Raw genomic sequence first — 20,029 nt, forward strand, 5'->3', positions numbered from 1 at the left:
GTATAAATGTTATATATATATATAAACATTATACATTATATATTATATATATAAACATTATATATGTGTGTGTGTATATATATATATATATATAAAATGTTTCTTTATCCACTCTTTGATTGATGGGCATTTGGGCTGGTTTCACATTTTTGCAATTGTGAATTCTGCTGCTATAAACATGTATGTTCCAAGTATCTTTTTCATATAATGACTTCTTTTCCCCTGGGTAGCTGGATCAAATGGTAGTTCTACTTTGAGTTCTGTAAGGAATCTCCACATTGTTTTCCATAGTGATTGTACTAGTTTACATACTCACCAGCAGTGTAGAAGTGTTCCCTGTTCACCACATCCATGCCAACATGTATTATTATTATTTTTATTATGGCTATTCTTGCAGGTGTAAGGTGGTATCACATTGTGATTTTCATTTGCATTTCCCTGATCATTAGTAATGAGGAGCATTTTTTCATGTTTGTTGACCTTTTGTATATCTTCTTTTGAGAATTGTCTACTCATGTTCTTACCCCACTTTTTGATGGGATTGTTTGTTTTTTTCTTGTTGATTTGTTTGTGTTCATAGTAGATTCGGGATATTAGTCCCTCATCAGATGTATAGATTGTGAAGATTTTTTTCCCACCCTGTGGGTTGTCTGTTTACTCCCCTGACTGTTCCTTTTGCCATGCAAAAGCTCTTTAGTTTAATTAAGTCCCAGGTATTTATCTTTGTTTTCATTGCATTTGCTTTTGGGTTGTTGGTCATGAAATCCTTGCCTGAGCCAATGTCTAGAAGGGTTTTTTCAATGCCATTTTCTAGAATTTTTACAGTTTCAGTCCTTATATTTAAGTTTTCACTTCATTTTGAGTTGATTTTTATATAAGGTGAGAGATGAGGATCCAGTTCCATTCTCCTATATGTGGCTAGCCAATTATCCCAGCATCATTTGTTGAAAAGGGTGTTCTTTCCCCACTTTATGTTTTTGTTTGCTTTGTTGAAGATCAGTTGGCTGTAAGTATTTGGGTTTATTTCTGGGTTCTCTATTCTCTTCCATTGATTTATATGTCTATTTTTATACCAGTACCATGCTGTTTTGGTGACTATGGCCTTATAGTATAGTTTGAAATCAGGTAATGTGATACCTCCAAATTTGTTCTTTATGCTTAATCTGACTTTGGCTATTTGGTTCCATATGAATTTTAGAATTTTTTTTTTTTCTGGTTCTGTGATGAATGATGGTGGTATTTTGATGGGAATTGTGTTGAATTTGTAGATTGCTTTTGGCAGTATGGTCATTTTCACAATATTGATTCTACCCATCCACGAGCATGGGATGTGTTTCCTTTGTTTGTGTCATCCATAATTTCTTTAAGCAGTGTTTTGTAGCTTTACTTGTAGAGGTCTTTCACCTCCTTGGTTAAGTATATGACTAAGTATTTTATTTTATTTTTTTGCAGCTATTCTAGAAGGGGTTGGGCCAGGCATGGTGGCTCATGCCTGTAATCTCAGCACTTCAGGAGGCCAAAGTGGGCAGATCACTTAGGTCAGAAGTTCGAGACCAGCCTAGCCAACATGGCGAAACTCCATCTCTACTAAAAACACAAAAATTAGCCAGGCCTTGTGGCACACACCTGTAATTCCAGCTGCTTGGGAGGCTGAGGCAGGAGAAACATTTGAATGTGGGAGGTGGAGTTTGCAGTGAGCCAAGATCACAAGACTGCGCCACTGCACTCCAGCCTGGGCAACAGAGTGAGACTGTGTCAAAAAAAAAAAAATGCTGGACATAGTGGCTCATGCCTGTAATCATAGCCATTTTGGGAGCCAAGGTGGGTGGATCTTGAGGTCAGGAGTTGGAGACCACCTTGGCCAATATGGCGAAACTCCGTCTCTACTAAAAATACAAAAATTAGCTGGGTGTGGTGGTGGGCATCTGTAATCTCAGCTACTCAGGAGGCTGAGGCAGGAGAATCACTTGAACCCGGGAACTGGAGTTTGCAGTGAGCTGAAATTGTACCACTGCACTCTAGCCTGGGTGACAGAACAAGACTCCATCTCAAAAAAGGCGGCGGCAGGGGGGGGTTGATTTCTTGATTTTATTCTCAGCTTGATCACTCTTGGTATATAGAAGAGATACTGATTTATGTACATTAATTTTGTATCTAGAAGCTTTGCTGAATTCTTTTATAAGTTCTAGGAGCTTTCTGGAGGAGTCTGGAATTTTCTAGATAGAAGATATATCATCAGCAGACAGCAACAGTTTGACTTCCTCTTTACTTATTTGGATGCCCTTTATTTCTTTCTGTTGTGTGATTGCTCTGTCTAGGACTTACAGTACTAGGTTGGAGAGGAGTGTTGAGAGTGGGCATCCTTGTCTTGTTCCAGTTCTCAGAGGGATTGCTTTCACCTTTCAGTATTTTGTTGTCTGTGGGTTTGTCATAGATGGTTTTATTGTACTGAGGTATGTTCCTTGTATTCCGATTTTGCTGAGAGCTTTAATCATAAAGGGATGCTGGATTTTTGTTGAATGCTTTTTCTGTGTTTACTGAAATGATCACATGATTTTTGTTTTTAATTCTGCTTATGTGGTATATCACATTTATTGACTTGTGTGTGCTAAACCATTTCTGCATCCCTGGTATGAAACTTACTTAATCATGGCAGATTATCTTTTTATGTTGTTGGATTTGGTTAGCTAGTATTTTGTTAAGGATTTTAGCATCTATGTTCATCAGGGATATTGGTCTGTAGTTTTATTTTTTGGTTATGTCTTTTCCTGGTTTTGACATTAGGGTAATATTGGCTTCAAAGAATTATTTAGGGAAAGTTTTCTCTTTCTCTGTCTTGTGGGATAGTGTCAAAAGGATTGGTGTCAATTCTTTAAATGTCTGGTAGAATTCTGCTGTGAATTGATCTGGTCCTGGACTTTTTTTATTTTGTTGGTAATTTTTAAATTACCATTTCAATCTCACTCCTTGTTATTGGTCTATTCAGCATTATTTAATTCTTCCTGATTTAAGCTAGGAGGGTTGTATCTTTCTGGAAATTTATCCATCTCTCCTAAATTTTCTAGTTTATGCACATAAAGGTGTTTATAGTAGCCTTGAATGATCTTCTGTATTTCTGTAGTGTCAGTTGTCTGTTTCATTTCTTACTGAGCTTATTTGGATTTTGTCTGTTTTTTTCTTGGTTAGTCTTGCTAATTGTCTATCAATTTTATTTATCTTTTCAAAGAACCAGCTTTTTGTTTCATTTATCTTTTGTATTTTTGTTTGTTTGTTTCAATTTCATTGAGTTCTGCTCTGATCTTGGTTATTTCCTTTCTTCTGTTGGGTTTAGGTTTGTTTTATTGTTTTTCTGGTTCCTTGAGGAGTGGCCTTAGATTGTCAGTTTGGGCTCTTTCAGATATTTTGATGTAGGCATTTAGTGTATAAACTTTCCTTTTAGCACTGCCTTTGCTGTGTCCCAAAGGTTTCAATAGGTTGTGTCACTATTGTTGTTCAGTTAGAAAAATTTTTTAATTTCCATCTAGATTTTATTTATGACTCAGTGATCACTCAGGGGCAGGTTATTTAATTTCCATGTAGTTGCATGATTTTGAAGGTTCCTTTTGGAGTTGATTTCCAGTTTTATTCCACTGTGGTCTGAGTGAGTGCTTGATATAATTTTGATTTTCTTAAATTTATTGAGGCCCATTTTGTGGCCTATCATATTGTCTACCTTGGAGAAAGTTCCATGCACCGTTGAATAGAACATATATTCTGCAGTTGTTAGATGAAATGTTCTGTGTTTATCTGTTAAGTCCATTTGCTCTGGGGTTTAAATCCATTGTTTCTTTGTTGACTTTCTGTCTTGATGACCTGTTTAGTCCTGTCAGTGGAATATTGAAGTCCCCCACTATTATTGTGTTGCTGTCTATCTCATTTCTTAGGTATATTAGTAATTATTTTATAAATTTGGGAGCTCGAGTGTTAGATGCATATATGTTTAGGATTGTGATATTTTCCTATTTGATAAGGCTTTTTATCATTACCTAATGTTCCTCTTTGTTTGTTTTTTTAGCTGCTGTTGCTTTAAAGTTTGTTTTATTTGACATAAGAATAGCTACTCTTGCTCTTTTCCTCCCCTGCTCTGTAAGGATAGGCCATCATCATGAACGACACAGTAACTATCCGCACTAGAAAGTTCATGACCAACCGACTGCTTCAGAGGAAACAAATGATCATTGATGTCCTTCACCCTGGGAAGGCAACAGTGCCTAAGACAGAAATTCGGGAAAAACTAGCCAAAATGTACAAGACCACACCGGATGTCATCTTCGTATTTGGATTCAGAACTCATTTTGGTGGTGGCAAGACACCTGGCTTTGGCATGATTTATGATTCCCTGGATTATGCAAAGAAAAATGAACCCAAACATAGAATTGCAAGACATGGCCTGTATGAGAAGAAAAAGACCTCAAGAAAGCAACGAAAGGAACGCAAGAACAGAATGAAGAAAGTCAGGGGGACTGCAAAGGCCAATGTTGGCGCTGGCAAAAAGTGAGCTGGAGATTGGATCACAGCCGAAGGAGTAAAGGTGCTGCAATGATATCTATGGTTGTGGATTTTTCACGAGAAGCTTAATAAACTAAAAACTTTCATGTGAAAAAAGAAAAAAAAAAAAGAATAGCTACTCTTGCTCACATTTGGTGTCCATTTGCATGGAATATCTTTTCCACCCCTTTACTTTAAGTTTATGCAAGTCCTTAGGTGTTAGGTGAATCTCTGGAAGGCAGCAGATAGTTGGATGGTGAATTCTTATTCATTCTGGAATTTGTATTTTTTAAGTGGAGCATTTAGGTCACTTACATTCAATTTTGGTATTAAGATGCGAGGTACCATTCCATTCATTGCACTATTTGTTGTCTCTATGCCTTGTATTTTTTTTTTTAATTTTGTTTTTGTTTTATAGGTTCTGTGAAATTTATGGTTTAAAGAAGTTGTGTTTTGATGTATTTCCATGATTTGTTTCAAGATTTAGAGCTCCTTTAAGCAGTTCTTATAGTGGTGGCTTGGTAGTGGTGAATTCTCTCAGCATTTGTTTGTCTGAAAAAGACTATACCTTTCCTTCATACAGTTTCACTGAATACAAAAATTCTTGGCTGATAATTTTTTTTTTTGAGGAGGCTTATGATAGGGCCCCATTCCTTCTAGCTTGTAGGGTTTCTGCTGTGAAATCTGCTGTTAATCTGAGAGGTTTTCCTTTGCAGGTTACCTGGTACTTTTACCGCACAGTTCTTAATTCTTCCCTTTGTCTTAACTTTAGATAACCTGATGACAAAGTGGCTAAGCAATGATCTTTTTGTGACGAATTTTCCAGGTGTTCTTTGCGCTTCTTGTATTTGGATGTCTATGTTTCCAGCAAAGCTGGGTAAATTTTTCACAATTATTTCCCCAAGTATATTTTCCAAACTTTTGGATTTCTCTTCTTCCTCAGGAACACTGATTATTCTTAGGTTTGGTCATTTAACATAACCCCAGACTTCTTGGAGGCTTTGTTCAGATTTTCTTTTTTTTTTTTTTTTGAGACAGAGTTTCACTCATGTTACCCAGGTTGGAGTGCAATGGCGCGATCTTGGCTCACCGCAACCTCCGCCTCCTGGGTTCAGGCAATTCTCCTGCCTCAGCCTCCCGAGTAGCTGGGATTACAGGCACGCACCACCATGCCCAGCTAATTTTTTGTATTTTTAGTAGAGACGGGGTTTCACCATGTTGACCAGGATGGTCTCGATCTCTTGACCTTGTGATCCACCCGCCTCGGCCTCCCAAAGTGCTGGGATTACAGGCTTGAGCCACCGCGCCCGGCCAATGTTCAGATTTTCTTATTCTTTTTTCTTTGTCTTTGTTGGATTGGGTTAATTCTAAGATGCTGTCTTTGAGCTCTGAATTTCTTTCTTCTACTTGTTCAATTCTTTTGCTGAGATTTTCCAGAGCATTTTGCATTTCTATAAGTATGTTCATTGTTCACTAAAGTTTTGACTGTTTATTTATGTTACCTATTTCCTTGAATATTTCTCCCTTCAATTCTTGTATAATTTTTTGTATTTCCTTGGATTGGGCTTCACCTTTCTCTGGTGCCTCCCTGATTAGCTATTAAGCTAATTAGTTATTAAGCTAATCAGGGAGGCACCAGAGAAAGCTGAAGCCCAACCTAAGGAAATTGTCTGAACAATTTTTTTTCAGGTAAAAATTCTTTTTCAGGTAAATCAGGGATTTCTGCATGGTTTGGGTCTATTGCTGGTGAGCTAATGTACCTTTTTGGAGGTGTTAAGGAGTCTTGCTCTGTCATATTACCAGACTTGGTTTTCTGGTTCCTTCTCATTTGGGTAGGCTCTGTCAGAGGGAAGATCTACAGCTGAAGGCTGTTGTTCAGATTCTTTTCTCCCATGGGGTGTTCCCTTGATGTAGTACTCTCCCCCTTTTCCTAGGGATGTGGCTTCCTGAGAGTTGAGCTACTGTTCTGGATCTTGCCAACCAGCAAGTCTACCAGGCTCTGGGCTGGTACTGGGGATTATCTGCACGGAGTACTGTGATGTGAAATGTCTGTGCGTCTCTCAGCCGTCAATACCAGAATCTGCTCTGGTGGAGGTGGTGGTGGGGGCGGGTAAAATGGGCTCTGTGAGGGTCCTTGGCTTTGTTGGTTTATTGCACTATTTTTGTGCTGATTGGCCTCCTGCCAGTAGGTGGTGCCTTCCAGAGAGCACCAGCTGCAGTAGTATGGGGAGAAACAGGAAGTGGGTGGAGCCCTAGAACTCCCAAGAGTATATGCTCTTTGTTTGCAGTTACCGGGTTGGGTAGGGAAGGACCATTTGGTGGGGGCGGGGCTAGGCGTGTCTGAGCTCAGACTCTCCTTGGGCGGGTCTTGATTCCGCTGCTGTGAGGGATGTGGATAAGATTTCGAGGTCAACAGAGTTATGTTCCTAGGAAGATTATGACAGTCTCTACTGTGTCATGCACAGCAGTGGGTTGTCAAGGCTGGTCTCACTCCCACGTTGCCCACTCCCAACAGCACTGAGTCTGTTTCCAGGCAGTGGGCCAGCAAGACTGAGAATTTGTCCCAGGCTACTTGCCTCCCAGCTGCAAATGCAAGTATGGCTTTCCTTCTTATCCTGGGAGTTTTCCATCTTCCTGTGGCCTTTCCCCAGTGTCTCTGGGCACCCTCCCGAAGGACCCCTGTGAGGCCAGGCAAAAGCAGCTTGCTAGAGGACCAAGTGATCTCCCAATGCTTTTCCTGCTGCTTCCTCTGCTCCTGTATTTGGCTCAGCGCTCTAAATGAACTCAGCTCCAGGTAAGGTCAAAATCTCCCATAATCTAGGCCTTCAGTTTCCCAGTGCGGGGTGTGTGTTTGGGGACAGATAATCTCCGTTTCCCACTTCCACAGTTTTGGGACTCAGTATTTGGGGCGTCTCCCAGGTCCTGCAGGAGCAATTTGCTTCCTTCAGGGGGTCTGTGGGTCTTCCCACGTTTCCCGTTTATTCCTGCAATTTGCTTCCTTCAGGGGTCTGTGGGTCTTCCCAGGTTTCCTGATTTATTCCTGTAATTTGCTTCCTTGTCTGTGGGTCTTCCCAGGTTTCCCAATTTATTCCTGTAATTTGCTTCTTTCAGAGGGTCTGTGGGTCTTCCCAGGTTTTCCAATTTATTCCTGCAGTCATTCTGGAGCAAAAATTCATGAGACAAGCCTCCACAAACCGCTCTGAGTCAGAGCTGCCGTCTAGTTCTGCCTTCCATCCACCATGATCCCAATGATTGGAATTCACTTTTCAGCACCACATGATCAAATGCCTCACCTCCTTTAATTTCTGAGGCATTTCACTGATGAGTTCTTGTTCTGTCCCCTTTGTGTTTTCCCTCTTCAATGTTTTAGGAAAATAATTATGATGATCATGAGATTGATGACTAAAGTTTTAGTATTTTGATTTTGAGTCAATAGGGAGTATTTAAAGGCATATACTCATTAGGAGTGATGAATAGGTCATTTGATAGTCTGGCAACACAGACTTGAGTTCCCTGCATAGACGTGATATTTGAAGCTTGTTGTGCCTGAGGCAATAAGGAAGAAGAAAATAAAGAGAGGCACAAGTAATTAGACTTAGTAGGCCTTTTCATGGAGTTGAGGAAAAAGCTAACAAAGGAGAAGCATCGTTTAAACCACATAATGATAAATTAGAACCCATTCTTTACTAGAGCTATTAAAAAGTTTATAGCAATACCAACTGATTTAAAATTACACCTCTCATTTCTTCTGACCTTTCTAACACAGAAGTTAAGTTGCTAAGTATTGGCAGAGAAAAGGACTTGATATTTATATAGTGCATTTGCTAGGAAATTGGTTACTGGAAAAATCATTTTATTGTTAATTAAGTAGTATTTTAAATGTTTTATTTAAATTGAGTGGGAGTCAGATCTCATTATTGAAAGCAAACCAGTCACTGTTCAAGGATGAAATAATCTCTGGTGAAGCTGAAAATTTTAATTTCCTCACATAGAAAAAAGCACAAGTGATTCTTATTCCTCAAAAAGGCTATCTACTGTGAAAGCATAATTTCAACATTTAAAAAGAGAGAAAGCAGCCCTAAACCTCTATGAAATCAAATTAAGTCAGTGGATGGTTATATGAGGAAATGAAAAGGAGGCAAACAGAACTTGTTAAATGTATTTGTTCATGAAAATGGTTTATAAAATTCATTGTGAATGAAATTCTTGTATATATTCATTTGCTAAATTTTATGGACACAGCACAAATTTTTTCTTGAGAAGAAAATTAAGAAAAAATTCCAAATTGGTACAAACATTTAAGACATTGCTGTTTATTGTAATGCAGCAGATTAATGTGAGGAGTTTAAATTACTGTAATAGTTTATGTGATTGAAAGTTGCAGTGATATGGCAGCTGTGGTAGGCAGAATAGCGGTAGTCCCCCAAATATGCCCACCCCTGAATGGCTTGAACATGTGAATATGTCACCTTATATGGCAAAAGAGGCTTTGTGGATGTGGTTAAAGAAACAGGCCTCTAAATGGGGGTATTATTTTGGATTATCTATGTGGTCCCAACATAATCATATGAGTCCTTAAAAGTGGGGAACGTTTCCTGGCTGTGTCAGGGGGATGAGATAGAAGGAGGAGAGATTTGTGGCTTGGGAAGGCCTCTGCTATGATTACTGGTTTTGAAATGGGAAAGGGAGCTCTGAGTTAAGGAATGCCATGGCCTCTAGAAGTTGACAAGTCCTCACTGAGAGCCAGTAAAGAAACAGAAATTTGAGTCTTACAACACAAAGAACTGAATTCTGATGACAATCTGAATGAGCGAGGAAATGGCTTCTCTGGATTCTCTAGGGGAGCCTAGAGCCTCCAGAAGAGACACAGCACTGGATTTTAGTCCAGTGAGACCCATGTTAAATTTCTGACCTCCACAATGGTAAGATAATAAACTTATGTTGTTTTAAGCTGCTAAGTTTGTGGTAGGTTGTAAAAGCAGAAATAACCAAATGGCAGTTTCATTGGACATATACGTAACTACTAAGTAAATGAGTTCCAGTAAATTTCCCAACTTAGATAGGTTTGTGCTAAAGCCTTTTATACACTTTCTAGATAAAGCTGATTTTTTGCTTCCAATTAAAAAAATCAGTCTAATTCTTGTTTTGAGATATAGTTTAAAGAAGATAAAGTTGGAATCATGCTTTCAGTTGTTATTACAAATCATTCACAACAATCAATAAGATTGTTCCAGTATACACAATCAACATATAATCAGTAGTTTTCCTGAACAAAAATAACATTCTAGCTGAAAAAGAAATCAAGAAAGCAATCCCACTCACCTTAGCTATGAAAAAATATGTAGGGATATGTTAAACAAAGGAGGTGAAAGATGTCTACAGAGAAAACTACAAAACTCTCATGAATGAAATTGTAGATGACAGAACAAATGGAGAAACATCTCATGCTCATGAATTAAAAGAATTAATGTAGTTAAAATGACCATACTGTCTAAAGCAATCTACAGACTCAATAGAATCCTATCAAAATGCCATCGTCATTTTCACAGAATTAGGAAAAAAAAAAATCCTAAAGTTCATATGGAACTAAAAAAGAGCCTGAATAGCCAAAGCAATCCTAAGAAAAAAGAACAAAGAAATAATTTTAAAAAGGAACAGATAACAAGCAGAATGGGAGAAAATATTTGCAAACTATGTGTCTGACAGAGGACAAATATATAAAATTTACAAGAAACTCAAACAACACAAAAGCTCCAAAATAATCTCATTAAAAAGTGGCAAAGAGCATGAACAGACATTTTTCAAAAGAAGACATACAAGTGGCCAACAGGTGTATGAAACAACACTCAACATCACTAATCACCAGAAAAATGCAAATTAAAATTCCAATGAAATATCATTTTACCCCAGTCAGAATGGCTATTATTAAAAAGCCAAAAAATAACAGCACTGGGCATGGTGGCTTACTGTTGTAATCCCATAATCCCAACACTTTGGGAGGCTGAGGCAGCATGAGGATCACTTGAGGCCAGGAGTTTGATACCAGCCTGGTCAACATAGTGAGTCCCTGCCTCTAAAAAAAAAAAAAATGTCAAGCATACTGGCATGTGGCTGTAGTCCCAGCTACCCAGGAGGCTGAGGTGGGAAGGTTGCTTGAACCCAGGAGTTGGAGGCTGCAGTAAACTATGATCACACCACTGCATTCCAGCCTGGGAGACAAAGGAAGACCTTATCTCAAAAACAAACAATAGATGTTGGAGGGGATGTGGAGAAAAATGAACTATTATACAGTGTTGCTGGCAGTGTAAATTAGTACAATCTCTATGGAACACAGTATAAAGATTTCTCAAAAATCTGAAAATAGAACTACCATTTAATCCCAAAGGAAAATAATACCAAAAAACCCTGCACTCATGTTTGTCACAACACTATTCACAGTAGCAAAGATTTGGAATGAACCTAAGTGTTTATCAATAAACTATTAAATAAAGAAAATGTGGTGTGTGTATATATATACACACACACACACACACACACACAATGGAATACTGTTCAGCCATCAAAAATAATAAAATCATGTCTTTTGTAGCAACATGGATGGAACTAGATATCATTATCCTAAGTGAAACAAGTCAGACACAGAAAGAAAAATATCACATGTTCTCATTCATATGCAGGAGCCCAAAAGTGTATACATATGAACATAAAGAGTGAAATGACAGAAAATGGAGACTTGGAACGGTGAAGGGTTGGGAAGGGAGTGTATGATGAAAAATTGCTTAATAGGTACAATGTATGTTATTCAGATGATGGATACCTAAAAGCCTTGACTTGATCACTATGCAATCTATGGATGTAACAAAATTGCACTCCTACCCCATATATTTATAGAAATAAAATCAGTTTATTCCTTTAACTTCCTCATAACTACTATAATATGCTTGTAAAAGGAAGAATTTACCTTCACCATTTCTGTAAAATGGTAATCTGTATGAACGTTATGTTGGTTACACGTACAGACCTGATGATTTTCTTGGCTATACTAAGAAGGCTACCTCATAAGGTTACTAGATATTTCCTTCAATCGAAGACTAAGAATGCAACTTAACTTTGTATTCTCTTAATGCATGCAGTATAGTATTGTGGAATGAGCAGAGCAGTTGGAGTCTAAACCTTGGTTGAAACTCGCCTTCACTATGTGGAAGAAGATTCAATGAATATGAATGATAGTTTTCCAATTTGAGATATTGGAATAATATCTACCTTAAGGCCAGGCGCGGTGGCTCAAGTCTATAATCCCAGCACTTTGGGAGGCCGAGGCGGGTGGATCATGAGGTCAAGAGATCGAGACCATCCTGGTCAACACGGTGAAACCCGTCTCTACTAAAAATACAAAAAATTAGCTGGGTATGGTGGCATGTGCCTGTAATCCCAGCTACTCAGGAGGCTGAGGCAGGAGAATTGCCTGAACCCAGGAGGCGGAGGTTGCAGTGAGCCGAGATTGCGCCATTGCACTCCAGCCTGGGTAACAAGAGCGAAACTCCGTCCCAAAAAAAAGAAAAAAAAAATATATATATATGTATGTATATGTGTGTGTGTGTGTGTATATATATATGTATATATATATCTACCTTAAAACTTGTTCTTAAAATGGAATGATATTTGTCTACAAATCTTATAATGTCATTATAATGTATAATATACTGTACAAACACTAAGTACCAATGTGACATTTTGTGACTTTCCACCAGGAATTGAAGCAGATCTTGTAGCAAAACTACTACAGAAAAAAAAAGAAAGTTGAGTGGAGTGGTAGGCCAGCTGGAGATAGGAAGGCTGGAAAGGCATAAAACTGATGGGAGCAACAGAAGAGCTGGCAGGGGAGAACTGAGACAAAGATCTCATTCATTCCAGAGGTAGATAGAGCCGAGCTTATTGGTGGCAGTCATAATCAAAAGCCTCTGAGGCAGGGCCATGGATGGCAGGAACAACCAGGGAGTATAAGAAATGCAACTGAACTTGGGATCTCTAGGTTTCAATGGGTGATATTAATAGCCACTGAAATTTCCTCACCTGTGCCCCATCTGAATAATGCAGTTTCTCCTTGTAGCTGTTTGACCTCTTCAGGTTGAATAAACGGATTTACTTTAAACAGAAAGATAAATGTTGTATGCAAAAACTGTAATGGCACACAAAACCTCAGAATAAGATAACAGAGCTTCCCAGGATGTTGATCTAAGTAAAGAATTGGGAGGGCATAAGGGTCTGTGCTTTTGCCTTTCTTCTGGGCTTCTAACTCTACATTATTTTCTTTCTCTCTGCATTATTGGTCCATCACATTTATACTCTGGCAGAAAAAAAATTGGTTTCCAACAGCTTTCAAGTTTTAGATAAAAATAGGTTTAGCCATCTAGAGACAGAGGCTGATTAATTTCTTATTACCGTGTCAAAAATCTTTGGGGCAAGAGCTGCCAGTGGCCAAACCTAGAACAACTTGGGCAACCAAACCAAATGTCATTGAATTATAACCCAAAGTATAAAATAAATATTTATAAGTCCATGCTAATATAAATAAATGACCAAATAAATAAATGAATGGAGAAGAGGAGGCAAATCTCCTGTGCAGAAAAATTTCAAAAAGTTTGTGTAGATTCTAGGTCTTACCACCTCGAGAAGGTGGAACATAATTCCACACTCCGTAAGTGTGGGCTGCACATAGTAACTTCCTTTCAAAGGAGAAAAGAATAACTTTATAGTGAAGAAGCTTGACAAACACTACTTCAGCAAGGTGATAAACGTTAACATGAACAGTGGTAATTCATGCTGATAGTGGGTACCATGATAGAATTTGTTGAGAATGACAGTTGATCTCTGCAGTCTTTCTTCCCAAAACTTATAACCCCATCTAATCATGAAAGAAATACCAGATAAGTTCCACCTGAGGGACTTTTCAAAAATACCTGACCAATACTTCTTAAAAGTATCGAGGTCATCAAAAAAGCAGTGTCTTAATATGTCAATATTGGTTAATTAATGATAAGAAATGTACCATAATAGTGTAAAATATTAATAACAGGATAAATTAGTTGTGGGTGTAGTGTATAATATCCTTATAGATATTCTGTAAATCTAAAATGATTCTAAAATAAATAGCTTATTTTAAAAAAAATCATTGGAAAGGGAACTGATGAACTCATCTTGTCCAGATATTCACCTTTGAATTAATCAACTGAGGTCAATAGTGTGATGAGGCAAAGCTCCAGGAACCTGGTAATTTATTGTAGTCATAGTCATTATATTAGTCTGTTTTCACATTGCTTATAAAGACAATCCCAAACTGGGAACAAAAAGAGATTTCATTGCTACAGTTCCACATGGCTGGGGAGGCCTCAGAATCATGATGAGAGGTGGAAGTCACTTCTTACATGGTGGTGCCAAGAGAAAAATGAGGAAGAAGCAAAAACAGAAATCCCTGGTAAACACGTCAGATCTCATGAGACTTATTCACTAGGATTCAATTACCTCCCCCTGGGACCTTCCCACAACATGTGCGAATTCTGGGAGGTACAATTCAAGTTGAGATTTTGGTGGGGACACAGCCAAACCATATCATTCCACCCCTGGCTCCTCCAAATCTCATGTCTTACATTTCAAAACCAATCATGCCTTCCTAACAGCACCCCAAAGTCTTAACTCATTTCAGCATTAGCCCAAAAGTCCACAGTTTAAAGTCCCCTCTGAAACAAGGGAAGTCCCTTCCTCCTATGATCCTGTAAAACCAAAAGTAAGCTAGTTACTTCCTAGATACAATGGGGTACAGGCATTAAATAAATACAGCCATTCCAACTGAGAGAAATTGGCCAAAATAAAAGGGATTACAAAGCCCATGCAAGTCCAAAATCCAGTGGGGCAGTCAAATTCAAAGCTTCAAAATGATCTCCTTTGGCTCCAGGTCTCATATCCATGTCACACAGATGGAAGAGGTGGGTTCTCATGGTCTTGAGTATCTCTGCCCTTGTGGCTTTGCAGGGTACAGCCTTCCCCTTGGCTGCTTTCTCAGGCTGGCGTTGAGTGTCTATGGCTTTTTCAGGTGTATAGTGCAAGCTGTCAGTGGATCTACCATTCTGGGGTCTGGAGGACACTGGCCCTCTTCTCACAGCTCAACTAGGTGGTGCCCCAGTCGGGACTCTGTGTGGAGCCTCTGACTCCACAATTCCCTTCTGCACTGACCTAGCAGAGGTTCTCCATGAGGGCCCCGCCCCTGCAGCAAACTTTTGTTTGGGCATCCAGGTGTTTCCATACATCTTCTGAAATCTAGGCAGAGGTTCCCAAACCTCGGTTCTTGACTTCTGCACACCTGCATGCTCAACACCATGTGGAAGCTGGCAAGGCTTGGGGTTTCTACCCTCTGAGCTGTATGTTGGCCCCTTTCAGCCATGGCTGGAGCAGCTGGGACACAGGAGACCAAGTCCCTAGGCTGCACACAGCATGGGGACCCTGGGTCTAGCCCACAAAACCACTTTTTCCTTCTGGGCTTCCAGGTCTGTGATGAGAGGGGCTGCCAGAAAGGTCTCTGACATGACCTGGAGACATTTTCCCCATGGTCTTGGGGATTAATATTAGGTTCCTTGCTACTTATGCAAATTTCTCCAGCCAGCTTGAATTTCTTCACAGAAAATGTATTTTTCTTTTCTATCACATAGCCAAGTTGCAAATTTTCCAAGCTTTTATGCTCTGCTTCCCTTATAAAATGGAATGTCTTTAACAGCATCCAAGTTACCTTTTGAATGCTTTGCTGTTTAGAAATTTCTTCCACCAGATACCCTAAATCATCTCTCTCAAGTTCAAAGTTCCACAAATCTCTAGGGGCAGGGACAAAATGCTGCCAGTCTTTTTGCTAAAACATAGCACGAGAATCACCTTTGCTCCAGTTCCCAACATGTTCCTCATCTCCGTTTGAGATTCCCTCAGCTTGAATTTTATTGTTCATATTACTATCAGCATTTTGGGCCAAGCCATTAAAATGTCTCTAGGAAGTTTCAAACTTTCTCACATTTTCCAGTCTTTTTCCGAGCCCTTCAAACTGTTCCAACCTCTGCCTGTTACCCAGTTCCAAAATAACTTCCACATTTTTGGGTGTCTTTTCAGCAGTGCTCTACTCTACTGGTACCAAGTTACTGTATTAGTCTGTTTTCATGCTGTTGATAATGTCATACACAAAACTGGGAACAAAAAGAGGTTATACCGGACTTATAGTTCCACATGGCTTGGGAGGTCTCAGAATCATGGTGGGAGGCGAAAGGCACTTCTCACATGGTGGCATCAACAGAAAAAGGAGGAGGAAGTAAAAGTGGAAACCGTGGATAAACACATCAGGTCTCGTGAGACTTATTCACTATTGCAAGAATAGCATAGAAAAGACTGGGCCCCATGATTCAATTACCTCCCCCGAGTTCCTCCCCCCAATGTGGGAATTCTGGGAGAGACAATTCAAGTTGAGGTTTTGGTGGAGACGTGGACAACCATATCAGTCATGTTGGTTGTGTGTGTGTGTATGTTTGTGTAGGGGAGCAGAGATACTGGTGGATAAATCCTAGAAAACAGTGCTGGATAAATAATTTAATAGATGCTCATCAAATTAGAATTTATGCTTTATCCTCATATCTCACATGGTTATTTGGAAAGTTCTTGGGATTGTCTTCTGATCTGACAAACAACTATTTTGTTTTTCCACTCAAACTCTCTCTCCTCTCTCACTCTGGTTTGATGTCTATGGCCCTCAGCATGCTAATCTCCTGGTGCCCTCAATTACGTCATCACCCAGAGAACTGTCCGAGGTACTGAATCCTGATGGTGCTAAAATATTGCTAGAAAACAATTTGATAGACACTTTGGAAGATAATATAAGAAATTAAACAGAAAGTAGAAAATAGTTTAAAATGCATAATCTAAGAGACAAAAGATAAGCTACCAAGAATTCCTGCAAGAGAAGACAAAGAAAATGATGTAGAGAAAAGTAGCAAATAAAAAAATCCAAGGTGATTTTTCAGTGTTGAAACTTGCAATTAAAGACTGCATTGAGTTCCCAGAACAATGAATGAAGACACATCCCTAGCACACTGTGATGATTAATATGGAGTGTCAACTTGATTGGATTGGAAGGTGCAAAGAATTGATCCTGGGTGTGTCTGTGATGCTGTTGCCAAAGGAGAATGACATTTGAGTCAGTGGACTGAGAAAGGCAGACCCACTCTTAATCTGGGTGAACACTATCTAATCATCTGTCAGCTTGGCCGGGATATAAAGCAGGTAGAAAAATGTAAAAAGACTAGACTGGCTTAGCCTCCCAGCATATATCTTTCTCCTGTGCTGGATGCTTCCTGCTCTTGAACATTGGACCCCATGCTTTTCAGCTTTGGGACTCAGGCTGGCTTCCATGCTTGTCAGCTTGCAGATGACTTATTTTGAGAACTTGTGATAATGTGAGTTATTACTACTTAATAAACTCCCCTTTATATATATCTATTCTATTAGTTCTCTACCTCTAGAGAACCCTAATACAGATTTTGATACCAGGACTGGGGTCTAGAATAGGAGAAGGCTTTGCAACATGTCTAGGCTGCTATGCAAGCTGCTCTGCCACTTGGGCCATATGACCCAGCAGATACAATTGTGCTTAAGGTGTCAATGGCAGACAGGGATCCTCTTTGGCTCTCCTATGGGAGCCCCCATAGGTGAATCACAGTGGAAGCCTCTAGGATTTAGGAGCAAGGACCTGCCATCTTCTGCAGATAACCACTCTCTTTTGAGAGACAGCTCTTGGCCTGTTACTGGGTTTTGGTGGAAACTGAAGGTTTCACTATGGGTCATCAGTCACTATGAGACCTGAACTGCCTATCATAAGCTGAGTGCTTTCTGACCCATCTAGCCATAAAGTGGGTTGTGCACAGCAGCATTCCATCATCAAATGGAAGGGGCATATATGTGATTGGACTCAAGCAGGTATGGAAGGCACAAGTAAGTTACATGAGGAAGAGGCTCAAATGCCCGTGGTCTCCACTCCTGCCACCCTGCCTTCTCTCCCTCAGCCTGCACTGATGGCCTCATGGGAAGTTCCCTGTGATCAGTTGACAGAGGAAGACAAGACTAGGGCCTGTTTCACAGATGGTTTTGCATGATATGCAGGCATCACCTGAAAGTGGACAGCTACAACACTATAGCCCCTTTCTAGGACATCCATGAAGGACAGTGGTGAGGTGAAATCTTCTCAGTGGGCAGAACTTTGAGCAGTGCACCTGGCTGTACACTTTTCATGAAAGGAGAAATGGCAAGATGTGAAAGTATATACTGATTCATGGGCTGTAGCCAGCGGTTTGGCTGGATGGTCAGGAAGTTGAAGGAAGCATGATTGGAAAATTGGTGACAAAGACATTGGGGAAGAGGTATATGGTGGGACCTCTCTGAGTTGTCAAAACCTGTGAAGATATTTGTATCCCATCTGAGTGCTCACCAACAAGTGACCCTAGCAGAGAATCTTAATAATTGAGTGGATAGGATGACTCTTTCTTTGGACAGCACTCAACCTCTTTCCTCAGCACCCTTGTCTTCCCCCAATAGGCCCATGAATAAAGTGGCCATGGTGGCAGTGCTGAGTGCCCTGCTGAGTGCCCAGTTTGCCAGCAGCAGAGACCAACCCTGAGCCCTCAGTATGCCTTCAGCAAGCACCTCAGCAGGTCTCAGGGTTTTTTGTTTTATTTTATTTTATTTTATTTTATTTTATTTTATTTTGTGTGTGTGTGATAGAGTGACCTAAACCTTCATTCCTGAAGGGTTTGGGCCATTTGTAGTCTTTTCTGGATTGGGCTGTTATAGTTACCCATTGGCATTCATCACAGGACATGGTAATACTAAGAAATACCGTAATGGACCTCCTGTATTCCATGCATACTCTTCCTTACCTCCATTGTGGGGTAGTAAACTGATTTCATCTTAATGGTCGGGGTCAATCACTCAGTCAACTTTGTAACTCTCTTTTTAGCCTGCTGACTTAAAGGTAGGAGAAGACCAAAGTGTCCAGGTGGCAATCTTAACTTCCAGTTTAATGGAATTGTTGTTGTGCCTCCTGGTGGCAGTGTTCCTCTCTCTGGAACTAAGACTTCTAGGCCAGCAGAACATAATGTCACGGGAACAGGAAGCAAAAATTTTGCTAGTGGATCACTATGGGTGCTGGTAAATGGTGTCACTTCCACTTCCACCCCTTGATGCCTGGGACCATGAATCCTGGCTATGGGAGAAAAAAAAAAAACCATATATTGGATGCTGATTCAGAGCATACACAGCTTTCTGGAGAACTTTGCCCCAGCCCTACAAAGTATTGTCACCTACTTGGCATTGTAATTGTGACTTCAAAAGGCCATTCCACTGTTCTATCAATCCAGCTTCTTTAGGATGATGGGGAACACGGTAAGAATAGTAAATTCCATGAGCATGAGACCACTGCTGTACTTCTTTAGCTGTAAAGTGAGTGCCTTGGTCAGAGGCTGTGTGGAATACCAAGATAAGGCATTCCATGGTCCACAGATTGTAGCCTTTGGCAGAAGCGTTGTGGATAAGGCATTCCATGAGTCCACAGTTGTAGTCTTCAGCAGAAGCATTGTGTGCAGGATAGGCAAATCCATATCTGGAGTAAGTGTCTATTCCAGTGAGGTCAAACCACTTCTCTTTCCATGATGGAAGAAGTCCAGTATAATCAATCTGCCACTAGGTAGCTGGCTGATCATGATCACAAGGTCCCACAATAGGCCATCTGCAAGGAGCCAGGAAGCCAGTCTGAGTCCAAAGGCTGGAAATATATATATATATATATATATACCATTGTGAAAATTCAGATTGCTAAGCATACAGGAACTTTTCTAAAATTTTTCTTGAGAAAAAAATGTGACTTGCAGAAAAATGGCAAGTCTGGTATCACATTTTACATCAGAAATGTTGAAGGTTAGAAGATAGTACAGAATTACATTGAATTTCTAATAAATAATGTAAAAAGAGGGATAAAATATCTTCTGCACACTTTCGAGGGAGGTTATTTGAGGTTGGGCTGCATCTAAATGAGGAAGAAAATGTAAACAGAAAAAATCTTGGCATCCTGGAAATTGTGGAGCCAATTTGTCTGCAGAAGAGCTGCAAAGGGAAACCCCAGAAATACAGCCACGCAGCAGGCCTGTAGGGCAGGCAGTCCAAACTGAGGCATCAGGAGAAATGGTGACCCAATGAAACTGTACCTACTTATTCTTGCCTTTTTCTCAGTCCCGGCAGATATAAAATACTAATAAAATTGAAGACAAGAGGGCCGGGCGCAGTGGCTCACGCCTGTAATCCCAACACTTTGGGAGGTCGAGGCAGGTGGATCACGAGGCCAAGAGATCAAGACCATCCTGGTCAACATGGTGAAACCCCATCTCTACTAAAAATACAAAAAATTAGCTGGGTATGGTGACACGTG

General features: G+C 39.9%; 1 pseudogene; it reads left to right on the top strand.

Moving 5' to 3' along the window:
* The first annotated feature begins 4,107 nt into the window (after positions 1-4,107).
* Positions 4,108-4,584, top strand: LOC116550702 (annotated as a pseudogene).
* The last annotated feature ends 15,445 nt before the right edge of the window (positions 4,585-20,029 follow it).

The sequence above is a fragment of the Sapajus apella genome, unplaced genomic scaffold (genome assembly GCF_009761245.1).
Source record: "Sapajus apella isolate SASKATOON/1434 unplaced genomic scaffold, GSC_monkey_1.0 scaffold8, whole genome shotgun sequence".
Taxonomy (NCBI): domain Eukaryota; kingdom Metazoa; phylum Chordata; class Mammalia; order Primates; family Cebidae; genus Sapajus; species Sapajus apella.